At 40.6% G+C, this 18,734-nt stretch overlaps 1 long non-coding RNA gene across 1 annotated transcript; it reads left to right on the plus strand.

Moving 5' to 3' along the window:
- The first annotated feature begins 2,605 nt into the window (after positions 1-2,605).
- LOC118490226 lies at positions 2,606-5,320 on the plus strand. The gene is made up of 3 exons (XR_004888708.1): positions 2,606-2,742; positions 3,658-4,124; positions 5,278-5,320. It is a non-coding gene; the product is annotated as an uncharacterized LOC118490226 (long non-coding RNA).
- The last annotated feature ends 13,414 nt before the right edge of the window (positions 5,321-18,734 follow it).

Raw genomic sequence — 18,734 nt, forward strand, 5'->3', positions numbered from 1 at the left:
TGATGCCGGTAACGAGTTTAAGTTAATATTACGCCCCGTAGGGGTTTTTCGGTCATTTTAAAGACTTTTAAAGAGCTTTTCGAGTTTTACAGGAAATCTGAGTTTCCCTAACAGTTTATAAAGTTTTAAAATACTTTATTTATTATTTAAAATCAGTAGCAACTGGAATCGGGTCAAAAGACCTTGTAGAACTCATGTTTTGGCTCCGAACCGGGTCAATATAGTAAATGGTCGATTCAAACGAGCGCAATCAAGTTTATATACTTAATATCATGTTTTATGAGTGTCTAAACAGGTTCCATAGCATATACATTACAGATTATGCACAATTCGCAAAAATAACTTCCTGTTGACTTTTTAAGCATTCGTTTGACTCGACATTTGAGCTAGTTAGAGTGGTGATCAGAGGGAACCCTTTTTGAGGTTTATTACCCACATAAATACCAACTCATAACTACTTTTGATTCGTCATAAGCCTGAGTCATTACGGATTTATTTTGAAGTCAAACCGTATTTACGACGGTTTGGTTTTTAGCTATTTACTAAGTATAAATCAAACTACAAAAGATGTAAACGACTTACAGAAGCTTAGGCTTGCTTAGAGAACACAGAAGAATGCTTGAGAGCTCTTAGAATGATCAGATGAGTGTGTTTGAGTTGTGATGAAGTTATGAACACAATGGGTCTATTTATAGTCAAAGACATGGTCCAAGATCATCACACATCACTCTACAACTGATCATGGATGAATGGCATGTGTCCTAGAGGGTTATGGGTCCAGTAGGGGGCACCCATGACCCTGAGAAACCCATCCTTGATTGTTTTGCCGTTTAAATCAGCCAACAACCAACTTTCTGTCGCTGGGCATTGCTTACGGACCGTATGGCTTCGGCCTTGCGGTCCGTAAGCCATAGGCGGATCATCAGCAATCATTCCCCCTCCTTACGGTCCGTAAGGCATACCCTTTACGGTCCGTAAGGGGTTAAAAATAAATCTTTTTTAAATCCTTTAGTAATGATTAGAAAATCTCGGTAATTAATTACCTGACCTTTCGGGTTTGAAGGGGTAACTTTGCGATATGGCCCTTGATTAATTACAGTTAAGGACCTCGCGTTATTTACCCGCATTGTTAAGCCCTCGGTTAAATTTATTTATTATTCGGAAGGCCTTAAATTATATTATTAACGCTTTTAACCCTTCTCCTACGAATTCGATCGTAACTTTCTCGTTTTATAACGGAACTTCGCGAAATTTATATATTGCATTCTAGTGAGTGTATTACACTGTTACAAAGCCTTGGGAACGTTAAAGGGTCACTCAGAGGTATAATTAAACATGTTGACACAGTTAACCCCTGTGGTTTGTAATCTCTCACTTTCTTCCGTGTTTCGCTTCCGTATGATCCATGATTTATTCGTTTGAAGGTACGAGCATTATTTAGGGTTACTATACAGTATATTTTCCCTTGTTTGACATTTATAACCCTCGAATTTACATACTTTCAAGGTTTGTCAAAATTAGTCCTTTATTTAATATCAATGCCACGTGTAAACAAATGACACGTGTTAACACATCATTGGACACAAAAATTCGAGGTGTTACAAAACCAGATGGTCATTGTGGGTTTCGATCGGTGGCTGTTGGGTTAGGAGTGAAAAAAAATTCATATTTGATGATCCGGAAACAACTTATAATGGAGTTACGTATGAACGAATCGCTTTGGAGGCAGGTTTTCGATCCGGAAAACATAGGACATTATGATGCGCTGGTTAGACGGATTGATTTCAAGGGGGTGGGACGAGCAGGTATCGAAAATTACATGACGATGCCTGAGACGGGGTTTCTTATTGCCCAACGATACGGTGTGATTGTTCACACCTTCGACATTTGTGGGAACGATACAATTTTTCCTCTACTAGGCGGGCCAAACGAAGCTAAGCAACCTCACCTGGTGGTTGCGGTTGTGTTCGTCGACGATGGGCATTTCATACATGTAGAGCTTGGAGGTTGTTATCCAATGCCTCCCCCAAACCTACTCTGGACAGCGAACAGAACAGAGCGCGCAGCAGCCTGGCATACATTATACAGGGATCCGATCAACGCGTATGAAATGCTTACGTATCATCCCCCTGACCTTAATGTAGCCCCATATGTTCAAGATGTATGTTAAATGTGTTTAATAATAATCATGTTAATTCTTTTACAATCTGTAACATCCCGAAAACGGGTTTGGTAATCAAACCACGTTAATAGTAAAAACGGGTAAAATACCGTTAGTGGTAAATATTAACCCGGTAAATATTAGGACTCAAATAAATAAACCTAATATTAGTTAGAAGGGGAATAAATACTTTGAGAAAACAAAGTATATAAAAAGGCCAAATTAACTGGACTTAAAACATAACGGGTTATAACTTCCCGAACCGGTTAAAGTAACTAGAAGTAATTAACCTAGTTAGTAACATGTGACTAAATAAATAATGAATTATAGTTTCATTTGATCAAAATAAAAACACGAGGGACTAAAAAGGGGCAATTGTGAAAGTTGTATGATTAAAACAAAAATAAACCACACCAAACACACACTTAGTGTGTGTGTCTGGTCGATGTTAAACACAGGGGGCGACCAGGTTTCTCCATCAAACCCCAAATCTCCCAAAATTCACAAATTGAAGCCTCTAATCTGCTCCAAATCAAGTTTCAAGCATGAATTAGTGATCATCTCGTTGCGGGGATCAAAAGGTATGCAAAATTGTGGTATTTTGTTGCATCTTGAATTCTAGGTTAAAAAAATGAAAATTCAGCTTGATTTCTTGAATGCATGGATGAAATTAGAAGTAATATGATGTTTAGGGATAAAACCCTAGATGAATTCTTGTTGAAATTTAGTGTGATGATTCTAGCAATTTTGATCACCATAGTAGATGATTATTGAGTTTGTAGAGACTAGATAAACACTAGAATTGTGAATACTATTCTAGTGAAAACTGAATTCATGTGCTAAATTCTAGTAAAAACCATGGTCACCATTGTAGGTGACTAGTGGGTTAAGTAGAATTGATAAACACTAGGAAATTTTGGGTTGTTCTAGTGTAGTTTGACATATGCAAAGTTATTTCAGAACTTTAAAGGCAAATATGTGTGTTAAATAGTTTGAATGATGAAAAATTCGGGTTATATGACAAGTCATGAGCTTGTCAATGAATTATTTATAGAATATGCCCATAAGGTGTTCGATGTAATGCCTAAGTGAAATTGGATATCTACTAGTTCATAGATAGAACTTGGTTTGGATAAATGCCTAATAACATGACAAAACGGGTTTCACTTATAGAGGGAAAACCCGTGGATTTTATGAGATAAAGAAATATAGTGTCTTCGATAATCAAGAACTAGGCTAACTTAGTGTTAACAATAGCATGAACTCGAGTTAAAAGATTCGTTAGAACGATAGCTTAAAGGAACGCCCACCGGGTAAATTGAAAATGCCTAAACTAGCTAAGGAACATGAATGTGCATATTAAGGGATGTTTGACTTTCGAAAAGTCAAACTGACCCATAATGCGATAAATGGTAATCTTTGGTATGAAATGCGTAAGGTGGAATAATCGTATTAAATTGTGATTAAACTAACCACCTTGAAAACAATGATGATAGTTTGACGCGTAACAAGCTAGGTGGAAGCTTGATGAGGGAACGGGTCAAACGAATCAAGAAGGAAAGGAAAAAAACATAGTTCGGACACGAGGTAAGTATATCTTACACTAGTCATATATTTCATAATATCCTTTTGTCGTATTACGAAAAAGATAATTTATGACGTAAGCCATAGTAGGCTAAAAAGTGTTAAGAAATGGAATTATATGTAAGTGACCGCACGGTGTAAATCAGAGCGAGTCATATATATATATGAGGTGGTAATAAATATCATCTCGCTAATATAATCGGTCAATTCGGCCAAACGGGTCAAAAGGTGAAATTATCACCCTTTGACAATATCGACTAATGGGTTGTCAAGATGCATGATTTTAGGAAATAAATAGCACATGGATGCTTACATCGCTATCGCTTAGCAGCCACTAAGGAAAGGTATTGAAACGGGTCAATATATTGATCCGAGCCAGGTATGTATAATAATACAACTCATCATGTAGAGCTTGGAGTTTTATAATAGTTAGGCGAGGTTAAAATAAGATATTCGGTTATCTTTTAGGTAAAACGAATAAGTTGAGTTATGATTAAGGTGTTTTAGAAACATATTGGTTTCTAAACAAGAATATGGTTAAAAGGTCGGATTTGGGGTTCAAACAAGCACTAATAGTCCTTCGTCGTAAAAGAATGACTAAAATTGACTAAAACGCCCTTGTTGGCTAATTCGAATAAACAACCTTTAAAGGTAGTTTTGAAACGAGTTTTATGATCAAATAAATAATTGGAATAAGTGCAAGAAGCGAAAGATGTAAACTTTCGGTCAAATAACTCTATATGAGTCTTTGCCGTAAATTAGCAATCAGACGAGAAAAACTCGGATTATATAGATCATCTCATTAAGTCCACCACAATTATAGTTGTGGTGGAAGATTACTTGATAAGAATGTTGTATATAACGCTAGAAATGAATGAAAGCGACTTTAAGCTTTAAAGTGCTTAAATACCTTTAACGGGTCAAAATAAGCACTTGAACGTAAACGGGTTCTAACTAAGTAAGAAACCCATGATCTATGAATTATTTGATAGGAAATATTGAAATCGTGATTTCCATGAGTTTATGGATCAAGTAAACATGTTTGTTTGATAAAATCGTGAACGGGTCAAAATTTGGTAAAAATGGTAATAAGCCGAAGACTTAAAAGTCTTAAATTTTGTTAATTCGGATGTTGGATTTTGACTCCATATTATGAAGGGTCAAATTACAATCATGTAGGAAGAAACGGTGGGTCAAACGGATAAGCGGTTTGAAAGATACGAAAGTTTTCGTGCCAATTAACGGCAAAATAGGAAAGCTGGAATGCAGGGGCCACCGTAACTTACGGTGCCACCGTAAGTTACGGTGGAGCTGAAGGCTTTACGGCAGCCCCCTACTGATTTACGGTAGGGGCATGTCACACCAGGGGCCACCTGCCACCGTAAGTTACGGTGGAGGCCAGTTGGAAATCCATGTTTTGAGATCAAGAGTTTAACGTTGGGATTCTTTTTCCTTCCATTGTCATTACCGGATTTGTTTAGACTTATTACAATCCCCGTATGACTAAAGCATTTCATGTTTATGAAATGTAGGTTCTTTTTGGATGCCGGAAGACGATCAAGCTCATCGAAGGACCGAACACGATAAAGATACATGCTTCCGCACATTTCCTCGTCGTAAATGAGCCACCAATTACATTGAATCCATAAGTTTAAAATATAGTTTCATCATTTAATAGTAATAAGATTCAAACATAAATAATTCGAAAACCATCAAGTTCAGCGGAAGCGTTAATGTATCATAATGTAAATACTCCTCAAGCAACCATAATAAATAAATGTTTGATAAATAAATCCATCAATGCAACCATGACCACTCTAGCCCTCCAGCCAGCAAGTTCCTGTTTCCAAGTACCTAACAACCTGCGAGCATGTAACAAGTGTATCAGACAAAGCTGGCGAGTCCACAATTTTAGAAAGTGTTGAATACCCGTTGTGTGTAAACAGTTCAATAACCAATGCAGGTAATATTGTTAATATCTCAATTCCGAACAAGACGGCTCCTGAAATACATGACTGCCCTTCCCACGTACTCCTATCTAGTACTGGGCCACGACTGGGTCATTAGTTCACATCCGTCCTATCTAGGAGCGGTGTGAGGGTGCCAAACCTAAGTAGCGCTACCAACTAATACCCGTTACCCTCCAGGTAACATAATAAGGGACTTACAAAAATGATAGGTGAGAATATTAACCAATATACCCGTTTTTACCCAAACCACTGATTGTCCCCAACCACTGGGACGCATGCTCGAATGTAGTGAACTCACCTTCGGTTTGCTCGGTTAGACTTAGTGCTTGTGTAACAGTTAACCAATCGAATCCTACCGGGTTTACAGAGGCAGTTAGTTCCATGTATTCACGTACTTGTTCACATGTAAAGTTCAAACGCATTCATGTAACACATATTGACACACACAACATGCTAGTACACTGACCAAGTATATTCACAATGCAAATTAATGTATCACACTCACTTCACATTCGGATCATAAGTGTTCCACGTTGCCTTATTTCCGATTAGCACACAATCTGTTATATAAGCTCGGTTCATCCTATAGCTCCCGAGTTAACCGGCCCATCCGTTAAACCCGTCCAGTTGGGCCGTTCCATTCATTTAACCCAACTGGTGCACCCGGGCCCATTAACCCAACTCAACGGATTCACTAACTAGCTTGAATCGGCCCCCAAAACCAACCCACCAGGCTTCACAAGATTAATTATATTTGATATAATTTCATGCGGCCCAACTAGCATCCTTACCCATTGCTTTAATTGACCAAGTAACCGCCAAGACCCAATTCACACAATTTAATGTGATATTAAATTTTATGACTTATCTTATAATCATACCCTCAATTAAGGCAATGTGTCAGACTGTTTCACCTCCTAGAAATCAGCCCTTGACTTTTATAACAAACACCACTATTAATATTTAATCATATATAATCGAATATTGTGGATGTTTCAATTTAAGGTATTAGTTCATCACATACTCCTACCAAGTAATCTGCATTCCATGTGCACAACAATGATCGAAATGGTAATTAAATCATGTATTCGATATCGAAACAACTACGACATATCAACCTATTACACAAACATAACACCGAGTATAACATGTACTCGATAACAGTTCTTTTTATGCAAATATCCCGTTGATGTTTTATTCAGTAATGTTCGAAGCAACGTTTTAGGGCAGTCTAGTCATGTGCTTTAAGAACCGATCTAGTCATGTAATCATGCATACCCTCGATATGGTTTTATATACGTGATTGAGGGCCGCAACGTCATTAACAATCGAAACATCCAATCCATATATATTCAACACAATCTAATATCACAGTTCATGCATGTCAACAAGCAATCCTAATCTGTTTATAATTCTATTTCGTCATCTTCTCAATATATAATAAACACACAACATGAACGAATAGATGAAGATTACTAACCGATAATTTACACAACTAAGGTGCAACCGAAACAGGAGAACCAAGATGTAATCGAGACAGGAGAGGGGAACCTTGTTACTGCCGTCGATTGGGTGAGAAGTAGGGTTTAGGGTTGTTGTGTTGCAATTGGGAGACAAGGGAATGAGTTCGTGCGATTGTCTTATAAAGCCAAGATCCTCCTAAGTGGGCTGGTGGTTTGCTAAACCAATTATGGTGTGGACCGATTATGCCTACAACTCAAAGAGTGTTTTGGGCCGATTGTGCTTTCCAATTAAAACACCAATTTGGGCTGGTAACTCATATCCATACGTATCAGTATTTAGGCCAAGTCCAACCGTTTATCAATTGGCGTTACGCGTTATGTTTGGGTCGAATTCACTTAAGTATGATACGTGTGACGTTTCTTAATCAAACAAATAAACACACAGTGCACAACTACCAAATATGATGGCACGTTTATTAGAGTCACAGTTCAAACAGATAAATTACAACAAGAATGGGAAAGTCACGAAACCGGAGATACTAACCTTGAAACGAGTTGTCACATCCTCCCCAACTTGAGAGAAATTTCGTCCCGAAATTTGACAAGTAACCTCAGGGGATGAAGCGAGAAATCAAGATTGTTGCGGAGTTTGCTCAGGTGTGACATCATCCCCAACAAGAAAGGGAATTTCGTCCCGAAGTTCACTTGTTCCACCCGGTTTAGACTTGTCGTTAGGAAAAAGATGAGGATACTTAAGCTTCATTTGATCCTCCCGCTCCCACGTGAACTCCGGTCCACGTCTTGAGTTCCAACGAACTCTAACAATCGGAATACGACTATGTTTACGTACCTTGACCTCCCGATCCATGATCTCAATAGGCTCTTCAACAAACTGCAGCTTGTCATCAATCTTGAGCTCTTGAAACGGTGCAACTAGTGTTTCGTCAACCAAACACTTCTTCAACTGTGAAATGTGGAAGACATCGTGAACATTACCCAACTCAGCAGGTAACTCAAGCTTGTAAGCGACTTTACCGATCCGCTCCAGGATTTTGAATGGCCCAACGTATCGCGGATTAAGCTTGCCACGCTTCCCGAAACGTACAACACCCTTCCACGGTGAAACTTTCAACATAACACGATCACCTACTGCAAATTCTAGCGGTTTGCTACGCTTGTCAGCGTAGCTCTTCTGGCGGTCACGCACTGCTGCCATGCGGTTCCTGATCTGAACAATCTTCTCCGAAGTTTCCAGTACAAGCTCAGGACCCGTAATCTGACTGTCTCCCACTTCGGCCCAACAAAGGGGAGAACGGCATTTCCGCCCGTACAATGCTTCGAACGGAGCCGCCTTGATACTAGTATGGTAGCTGTTGTTGTAGGAGAATTCTATCAACGGCAAGTGCTTCTCCCATCCTTTCCCAAAATCAATCACACATGCCCGTAACATGTCTTCAAGCGTCAGAATGGTGCGCTCACTCTGACCATCCGTCTGTGGGTGATAAGCAGTACTCATGTCGAGGCGTGAACCGAACGATTTGTGCATAGCCTGCCATAACTCAGAAGTAAAACGCGGATCTCGATCTGAAATGATAGAAGTTGGTACCCCGTGCCTAGATACAACCTCCTTAAGATAAACTGCTGCCAGCTGTGAATACTTATCTGTTTCCTTGATTGCCAGAAAGTGTGCTGACTTCGTGAGACGGTCGACAATCACCCAAATAGTATCGTTCCCAGCCTGCTTCTCGGTAGTCCCGTAACGAAATCCATGGCGATTTGTTCCCATTTCCACATGGGTATCTCTGGCTGCTGGAGTAGACCCGAAGGTTTCTGATACTCTGCTTTGACTCTGGCACAAGTCAAGCACTTACTCACGTATGTGGCGATGATAGCTTTCATATTCGGCCACCAATACAAGACTTTGAGATCCTGATACATCTTATCAGACCCCGGGTGAACAGAGTATCGTGACTTATGTGTTTCATCCATCACAAGTTCACGGAGATCCCCAAACAGAGGAACCCATAATCTCCCCATAAAATAGTAAATGCCATCAGACTTTTGCTCGAACTTCTTGTTCATACCGCGCAAACCCTCTGCTTCAATGTTTCCAACCTTTAGGGCCTCTACTTGAGCTGAACGAATCCGAGTGGGTAGATCAGAGTGAATAGTAAGCTGTAGAGCATGAACACGCATCGGCTTCGTTTCCTTGCGGCTAAGAGCATCTGCTACAACGTTAGCTTTACCTGGGTGATACTTGATGCCACACTCGTAATCATTGAACAACTCTACCCAACGACGCTGACGCATATTCAATTCTTTCTGGTCGAAGATATGTTGAAGGCTCTTGTGATCCATATAGATAGTGCATTTTGTACCGTACAGATAATGCCTCCAAATCTTCAGTGCAAAGACCACTGCTCCCATCTCCAAGTCGTGTGTCGTATAGTTCTTCTCGTGTACTTTCAACTGTCGAGAAGCGTAAGCTATTACCTTCTCGCGTTGCATCAACACGCAACCGAGACCCTGAATCGAAGCATCACAATAAACCACAAAGTCCTCGGTACCATCTGGTAGAGATAGAATTGGCGCGCTGCATAATTTTTGTTTCAAAAGCTGGAAAGCATCCTCCTGTTTCGTTCCCCAAGAGCAATCTACCTTCTTCTGTGTTAATGAGGTGAGTGGCTGAGCAATCTTCGAAAAGTTCTGAATAAAACAACGATAATACCCTGCTAGACCGAGAAATTGCCGCACCTCCGAAGGATTCTTTGGTGCCGCCCAATTTCTAATGGCGTCGACCTTGGCAGGATCCACATGTATGCCCATCTCATTAACTATATGCCCCAGAAAATGTACCTCCCGTATCCAAAATCACATTTAGAAAATTTCGCGTACAACTGCTCCCTCCTCAGGAGTTCTAGGATAAGGCGTAGATGCCTCTCATGATCCTCCTCGTTCTTGGAATAAATTAGAATGTCGTCAATAAAAACGATAACGAAGTCGTCAAGGTATGGCTTGCACACGCGGTTCATGAGATCCATGAAGACCGCTGGTGCGTTGGTCAACCCGAATGGCATAACCAAGAACTCATAGTGACCGTATCGCGTCCGAAACGCTGTTTTGGGAACATCTTCCTCTCTGACTCGCACCTGATGATATCCCGACCTTAAGTCGATCTTAGAGTAAAAACTTGACCCTTTCAGCTGGTCAAACAGGTCGTCAATACGTGGCAAAGGATAACGGTTTTTGACCGTCACCTTGTTGAGCTCGCGATAATCTATACACATTCGAAAAGACCCATCCTTCTTCTTCACAAATAGGACTGGGCTCCCCAAGGGGAAAAGCTAGGTCGGATGAAACCCCTATCCAACAGCTCTTGGAGTTGGTTCGACAATTCCTGCAACTCCCCTGGCGCAAGACGGTATGGCGCACGAGCAATCGGAGCTGCCGCTGGGGTGAGGTCGATCTGGAATTCCACCTGACGATGTGGGGGTAAACCAGGGAGTTCCTCAGGAAATACGTCAGGATATTCACAAACAACTGGAAGATCCTCAATCTTCCTTTCATCAGACTGTGAATCAGTGACAAGAGCTAAAATAGCAGGATAGCCCTTACGCAGATACTTCTGAGCCTTAATTGCTGAAACAATACTAACTGGGGTCCCACCGCGATGACCCTGAACCGATAAAGATTCTCCACTAGGGAGGGGGACACGTACGATCTTCTCCTTACAGAGAATCTCCGCCTGATACTTGGACAACCAGTCCATACCGATAATCACGTCGAAGCTTCCAAGAGTAATGGGAAGTAGGTCAATGTCGAATACTTGACCCAGAAGATCGAGTTTACACCCAACTAAGACATGCGAAGCTTCGATTGTTTTACCATTTGCTATCTCTACTATGTGTTTCGTTACAAGAGGTGTAGGACTTAACCCTAACTGACGACTGAATCCCAGAGACAGTAACTCCAATCGGCACCAGAGTCAAATAAAATGGAAGAGTATACACCGTTTACTGAAAACGTACCAGTAACCACATTGCCGTCATTTCGCGCTTCCCCAGCTCCTAACACAAACCCGCGTCCACGCGCAACATTACCCCCATCATTTCCAGCATTGTTATTCCCGTTGTTACCCCCTGTGTTCTGCTTCAGCTGAGGGCAGTCTCGCTTGAAGTGCCCCTCGGCCCCACACTGATAACACCCTTTTTGAGTACCCTGGTTCTGCTGAGTCTGTTGTCTACCCGACTGCTGTGATGGCTGCTGCTGAGCTGGAAGTGTAGCCCTACAATCCCTAGCCACGTGCCCTGATCGGTTACACCGATGACAAATCCGAGCACACTGTCCCTTGTGATGATAGTTACACTTGTTGCACAAAGGTAGTGTCCCCGCATATGATCCCTGCCCTGACTTGTTACTCTGGTTTTGATTCACTGACGATGACTGACTGTAACTGCGGCTGCTGCTAGTATCCATCCTCTTCTGAGGCTGTGCGGCGTTGGACCCCTTGTCCATATCGTTCCACTTACATTTGCTATCAGCAGCAGGTGCAGTGGAAGTAGTAGAGGCTGTAGTAGTACTAGAAATACGTGGTGTAGTGAATTGCTCTCCACATCTTGATCAACGATCTTGTGAGCCGAACGGACAATCTGAGTTAAATTATTAAGGTTTGCCGCAGTAACCAAACCCTTCACCCGTGGAGGTAATCCATTGATAAACAACTCAATTCTTCGGGGCATAGGTCGTGACAAATTCGGACACAAGTCAGCCAACTCATACGACCGCTTCACGTATGCTTCAATCTCAGATCCCACCATTTTCAGATCATAATACTCATTTTCTAATTTCTGTATTTCATCACGAGGACAATATTCCTCCCTCATCAGCTCCTTAAAGTCGTCCCACATAGTGGCGTTCGCCGCCTCAATGCCCAACAGCTGAACCTGGGCATTCCACCATGTCAGAGCACCATCCTCGAGCGTGCCCGCAGCATACTTCACTCTGTCCCCAACCGGACAGTTACACATCGCGAATACGGACTCTGCCTTCTCGAACCAGCGCAAGAGTCCTACAGCCCCTTCAATCCCACTGAAGGTCTGCGGCTTACAATCCATGAAGGTTTTAAACGTGCAAACAGGCGGATGGTGCGGATTCTGTTGCACCTGCTGACCTATTAAGGAAGAACATAAAACAAATGGGTAAGACTCAAGCATGCGACTCAATGATAAAGAATGTTTGGTACAAATCGTACCAGCCTGATAAGCCGCTAAGGCTTCAGCCACGCGAGTGTTAATAAGATCGGTTAACTCAGCCTGAGTCATAGCAATATGGCCACGTCCACCACCGCGGCCTCCACCATGTCCACCACAACGGCCTCCACCACGTCCGTTCATGATTCTATAAATATGGGAAAAGGAACGAATTAACAGACAAGTTCAAGTAGATGTCAAGTATTGCTATGGTATTCACAGTTTTCATAGTTCTAATACAAGATTGACTAACAACGCGTAATTCATTTTTCACACTAGTCGAGATTTACTGGGACTCACATGCACCCCACGTTGTTATTATGTGTGCACCCATAATAATAACCCAATTTGCATGTTTATCTCAACTCCTCCCAACTCGTGTTAAAAGGTTTCCCCAAATTCAAGCAGCACGACAAATGTCATCACAACATAGGGCATGTAAATTCAAGAAGAGTCCTACTCTTAAAACACGTAGCATAGACCGATAGCATAGGAGTTCGTATTGTAATGTCAAGTGTGCGTTTGAGTGTGATACTAATCATGAGTATGTACTAACTATGCTACGCAATAGTAAATAAGAGACGAACCTTGCTGCCTGGAGCCGAGTGTCATGGTCAATGTCGGGTCAGTTCAGTTATAGTCTGGTTTTATAAAACATTTTAAAAACCTAGTTCGCTATAACCAGTGGCTCTGATACCAAACTGTCACACCCTCAAATTACCACATAGGGAGTAACCCTGGTAGGCGTGTGTCCCCTAGTAATGAGCCACCAATTACATTGAATCCATAAGTTTAAAATATAGTTTCATCATTTAATAGTAATAAGATTCAAACATAAATAATTCGAAAACCATCAAGTTCAGCGGAAGCGTTAATGTATCATAATGTAAATACTCCTCAAGCAACCATAATAAATAAATGTTTGATAAATAAATCCATCAATGCAACCATGACCACTCTAGCCCTCCAGCCAGCAAGTTCCTGTTTCCAAGTCCCTAACAACCTGCGAGCATGTAACAAGTGTATCAGACAAAGCTGGCGAGTCCACAGTTTTAGAAAGTGTTGAATACCCGTTGTGTGTAAACAGTTCAATAACCAATGCAGGTAATATTGTTAATATCTCAATTCCGAACAAGACGGCTCCTGAAATACATGACTGCCATTCCCACGTACTCCTATCTAGTACTGGGCCACGACTGGGTCATTAGTTCACATCCGTCCTATCTAGGAGCGGTGTGAGGGTGCCAAACCTAAGTAGCGCTACCAACTAATACCCGTTACCCTCCAGGTAACATAATAAGGGACTTACAAAAATGATAGGTGAGAATATTAACCAATATACCCGTTTTTACCCAAACCACTGACTGTCCCCAACCACTGGGACGCATGCTCGAATGTAGTGAACTCACCTTCGGTTTGCTCGGTTAGACTTAGTGCTTGTATAACAGTTAACCAATCGAATCCTACCGGGTTTACAGAGGCAGTTAGTTCCATGTATTCACGTACTTGTTCACATGTAAAGTTCAAACGCATTCATGTAACACATATTGACACACACAACATGCTAGTACTCTGACCAAGTCTATTCACAATGCAAAATAATGTATCACACTCACTTCACATTCGGATCATAAGTGTTCCACGTTGCCTTATTTCCGATTAGCACACAATCTGTTATATAAGCTCGGTTCATCCTATAGCTCCCGAGTTAACCGGCCCATCCGTTAAACCCGTCCAGTTGGGCCGTTCCATTCATTTAACCCAACTGGTGCACCCGGGCCCATTAACCCAACTCAACAGATTCACTAACTAGCTTGAATCGGCCCCCAAAACCAACCCACCAGGCTTCACAAGATTAATTATATTTGATATAATTTCATGCGGCCCAACTAGCATCCTTACCCATTGCTTTAATTGACCAAGTACCGCCAAGACCCAATTCACACAATTTAATGTGATAGTAAATTTTATGACTTATCTTATAATCATACCCTCAATTAAGGCAATGTGTCAGACTGTTTCACCTCCTAGAAATCAGCCCTTGACTTTTTTAACAAACACCACTATTAATATTTAATCATATATAATCGAACATTGTGGATGTTTCAATTTAAGGTATTAGTTCATCACATACTCCTACCAAGTAATCTGCATTCCATGTGCACAACAATGATCAAAATGGTAATTAAATCATGTATTCGATATCGAAACAACTACGGCATATCAACCTATTACACAAACATAACACCAAGTATAACATGTACTCGATAACAGTTCTTTTTATGCAAATATCCCGTTGATGTTTTATTCAGTAATGTTCGAAGCAACGTTTTAGGGCAGTCTAGTCATGTGCTTTAAGAACCGATCTAGTCATGTAATCATGCATACCCTCGATATGGTTTTATATACGTGATTGAGGGCCGCAACGTCATTAACAATCGAAACAGCCAATCCATATATATTCAACACAATCTAATATCACAGTTCATGCATGTCAACAAGCAATCCTAATCTGTTTATAATTCTATTTCGTCATCTTCTCAATATATAATAAACACACAACATGAACGAATAGATGAAGATTACTAACCGATAATTTACACAACTAAGGTGCAACCGAAACAGGAGAACCAAGATGTAATCGAGACAGGAGAGGGGAACCTTGTTACTGCCATCGATTGGGTGAGAAGTAGGGTTTAGGGTTGTTGTGTTGCAATTGTGAGACAAGGGAATGAGTTCGTGCGATTGTCTTATAAAGCCAAGATCCTCCTAAGTGGGCTGGTGGTTTGCTAAACCAATTGTGGTGTGGACCGATTATGCCTACAACTCAAAGAGTGTTTTGGGCCGATTGTGCTTTCCAATTAAAACACCAATTTGGGCTGGTAACTCATATCCATACGTATCAGTATTTAGGCCAAGTCCAACCGTTTATCAATTGGCGTTACGCGTTATGTTTGGGTCGAATTCACTTAAGTATGATACGTGTGACGTTTCTTAATCAAACAAATAAACACACAGTGCACAACTACCAAATATGATGGCACGTTTATTAGAGTCACAGTTCAAACAGATAAATTACAACAAGAATGGGAAAGTCACGAAACCGGAGATACTAACCTTGAAACGAGTTGTCACAGACTTAAACCTTATGCTCTTGACAAAGAATAGTGTTCGGTTCGAGGCTTGATCGCAAATCCGGTAAGTGCATGTATGCTAATGGTTTAGCGTATTAAAGTGTTGTAGACAACACATAGGGTTACCGTGTAATACACGTTACCCCAAAATAAATGATTGATATAGTTGACAAAAATACGCGCGTTGACGTGTATAGTAGAAAAAGCCTTGTATTATAGTACAGGCGATTATTGAAGTTGATATTACTAACTTTTGTGAATATCTTGATTAAAGGACACTTGCATTTAAAGATGACAAGAGTTGAACAAATTAAGGATATGATAGAGGAACGGTCCGAAGTATGACGATAGGAGCATGCTCACTAAGGACTAAATCGCGTAACCCGAAGTATGACGATAGGAGCATGCTCACTAAGGACTAAATCGCGTAACGACCGCGAACAAGGTTAATGGCAAGAAACGCCCGTCGGGGCAAGCATTACCAGGTGCGTGTTTTTAAATATAATCGCACAATTAGCAATATGCAACAAACACGTAGAGAATGATCGTTGCATAGGTAAATTAGAAACTTGGAAAAACCTGAACAGAAATACATATCCAGGATATAATTTCTTATAAAACCGAATAGAGGTGTTACTTACATAGGGCGTGATGTGAAAACTATAAAAAGGTCGTGTATGTCATGTGTTAAATCGCTTACTCTGGCCAAGTAAGTAGTGGCATATGATACCACGAGTTTCTTATAGCGGACACATTTACATCCGATGTAGTAAGGGCGGAATGAATGGGACTAATTAAAAAGTACCCAAATGAATCAGTGTAACACCTCGAAATTTTGTGTCCAATGATGTGTTAACACGTGGCATTTGTTTACACGTGGCATCTATAATAAATAAAGGACTAATTTTGACAAACCTTGAAAGTATATAAATTCGAGGGTTATAAATGTCTACAAGGGTGAATATACTGTATAGTATCCCTAAATAATGCTTAAACCTTCAAACGAATAAATTATAGATCGTACTAAACTAAAACGCGGAAGAAAGTGAGAGATTACAAACTACAGGGGTTAACTGTGTCAACATGTTTAATAATACCTCTGAGTGACCCTTTAACGTTCCCAAGACTTTGTAACGGTAATATACCCTCACTAAAATAATATATATAAATTTCGCGAAGTTTCGATATGAAACGAGAAAGATACGATCGAATTCGTAGAAGAAGGGTTAAAAGCGTCAACAGTGAAAGTTAAGGCTTTCCAATATAAATAATAAATAAACCGGGGACTTAATAATGCGGGTAATTAACACGAGGCCCCTATCGGTAAATAACCGAGGGCCAAACCGCAAAGTTACCCCTTCAAATCCGAAAGGTCAGGCAAATCATTACGAAAGATTTCGTTATTAATGGCCCGATTCTGATAATCATGACAAAAGATTTAAAAATCCTGAAATATTAACCTTAGGCGACCCGCGTGAAGTTTCAACATAAGTTGAGGCGGGCCGCGAGCCTCCCTTATAACTCGCCTGATTTCTTAACTTTAGGCGACCCGCGTTAAAAAGCATGGGATCTCCCATGCGGGCCGCGTAAAGTGCCCAGATGCAGAAAAATGGTAACTACTTGGCTTTTGGAACTTGTGAACGATTATGCATGTAATTATGGGGCATGGGCACCCTACAAATGACCCATACATGTAGGGGACAACTACCTATCAGCTCTGGACTGATAGTAGTGCTTGAAATGATCATGAGTTGCCTTCTTTGGCTATAAATAGCCACATCTTGTGCATTACCAATCACACAACTCAAAAACACTTATAACTGATCATTCAAGAGCTCTCTAGCTTTCCCTTCTGTTCTCTCATCAAGAGTTAACTTCTGTAAGTCGTTCATAACCATTTTGGTTTCACATTTCCATAGTTATAGCCTATAAACGCAACCGTCGTAACTAACGGTTGTCATTGCAATATCTTGCAAATGATTCAGTCTTATGACGAATCAAAAATGGTTATGAGTTGGTATTTATGTGGGTATTAAACCTCTAAAATGGTTCCCCCTGATCACCACTCTAACTATGTCAAATGTCGAGTCAAACGTGCGGTTAAAAAGTCAACAGAAAGCTATTTTAGCGATTTAAGCATAATCTGTAATGTATATGTTATGGAACCTGTTTTGACAATCATAAAACATGATAATAAGTATATAAACCTGTTTGCGCTCGTTTGAATCGATCATTTACTATATTGAACCGGTTCGGAGCCGAAAGTCGCAAAAGTTTGACTTTTGCTTTGACTTCAGTTCTGACCCGTTTTAGTGAGGTATAAATATACCTTAGGACTCTCTTAGGACCAGGTCACATGTTGGTATAAGCCTCTGTGGTCGGTTCATGAGTTATCCGAGTCTTTAGCGCATTTCCGTCATTCGCCTAAAAGTTGACCGTAACGGCCTTTTAAAATTAAAACGAGTATTTCGGACACGTGAACGGACCAAAACCTTGCTTATTAAATTATAAGCATGTCCCTAAAGTTTCACGTCAATCCGAGGTCTAGAATGAGAGTTATGCTAAAAGGCGCACTTTTAAGAAAGTTTTACAATTAACGGCGCAATTAGCATAACGCCCATCTAACCCAAGTTTTCGTCACCAAAACTTTTACCCACTGTGGTAAAATAATATTTTGGGAATTTTAAAGATTTTTAATAATTTTTACCTTGCTCATAACCTGCGGTTATGGCTACGGTTCGGTAAATACCGAATATGCCCTTTTTGGCCAAAACGGGAGTTCTACAAGGTCTTTTGACCCGATTCCAGTTGCTACTGGTTTTAAATAATAAATAAAGTATTTTAAGCTTTATAAGCTGTTCGGGAAACTCAGATTTCCTGTAGAACTCGAAAATCCCTTTTAAAGTCTTTAAAATGACCGAAAAGCCCCTACGGGGCATAATCTTAACTTAAACTCGTTACGGGCATTACGGAAGGTATCCTACTGATACCAAAATACTTTTAAGGCTTATTGACTTAGGAAATAAGCATACGACTCTTATGGTTAACCGTTTCGCCTATTTGCGCACACGGTACGGCTCATGGAACTAGTTTTCGTGCAATAGCCGATATGGGTCAAATTATATTATTTGAACCCCAAAAATCCAGAGTATGAACTATAAACCCATACGAAA

This window comes from Helianthus annuus, chromosome 3 (assembly GCF_002127325.2).
Source record: "Helianthus annuus cultivar XRQ/B chromosome 3, HanXRQr2.0-SUNRISE, whole genome shotgun sequence".
Taxonomy (NCBI): domain Eukaryota; kingdom Viridiplantae; phylum Streptophyta; class Magnoliopsida; order Asterales; family Asteraceae; genus Helianthus; species Helianthus annuus.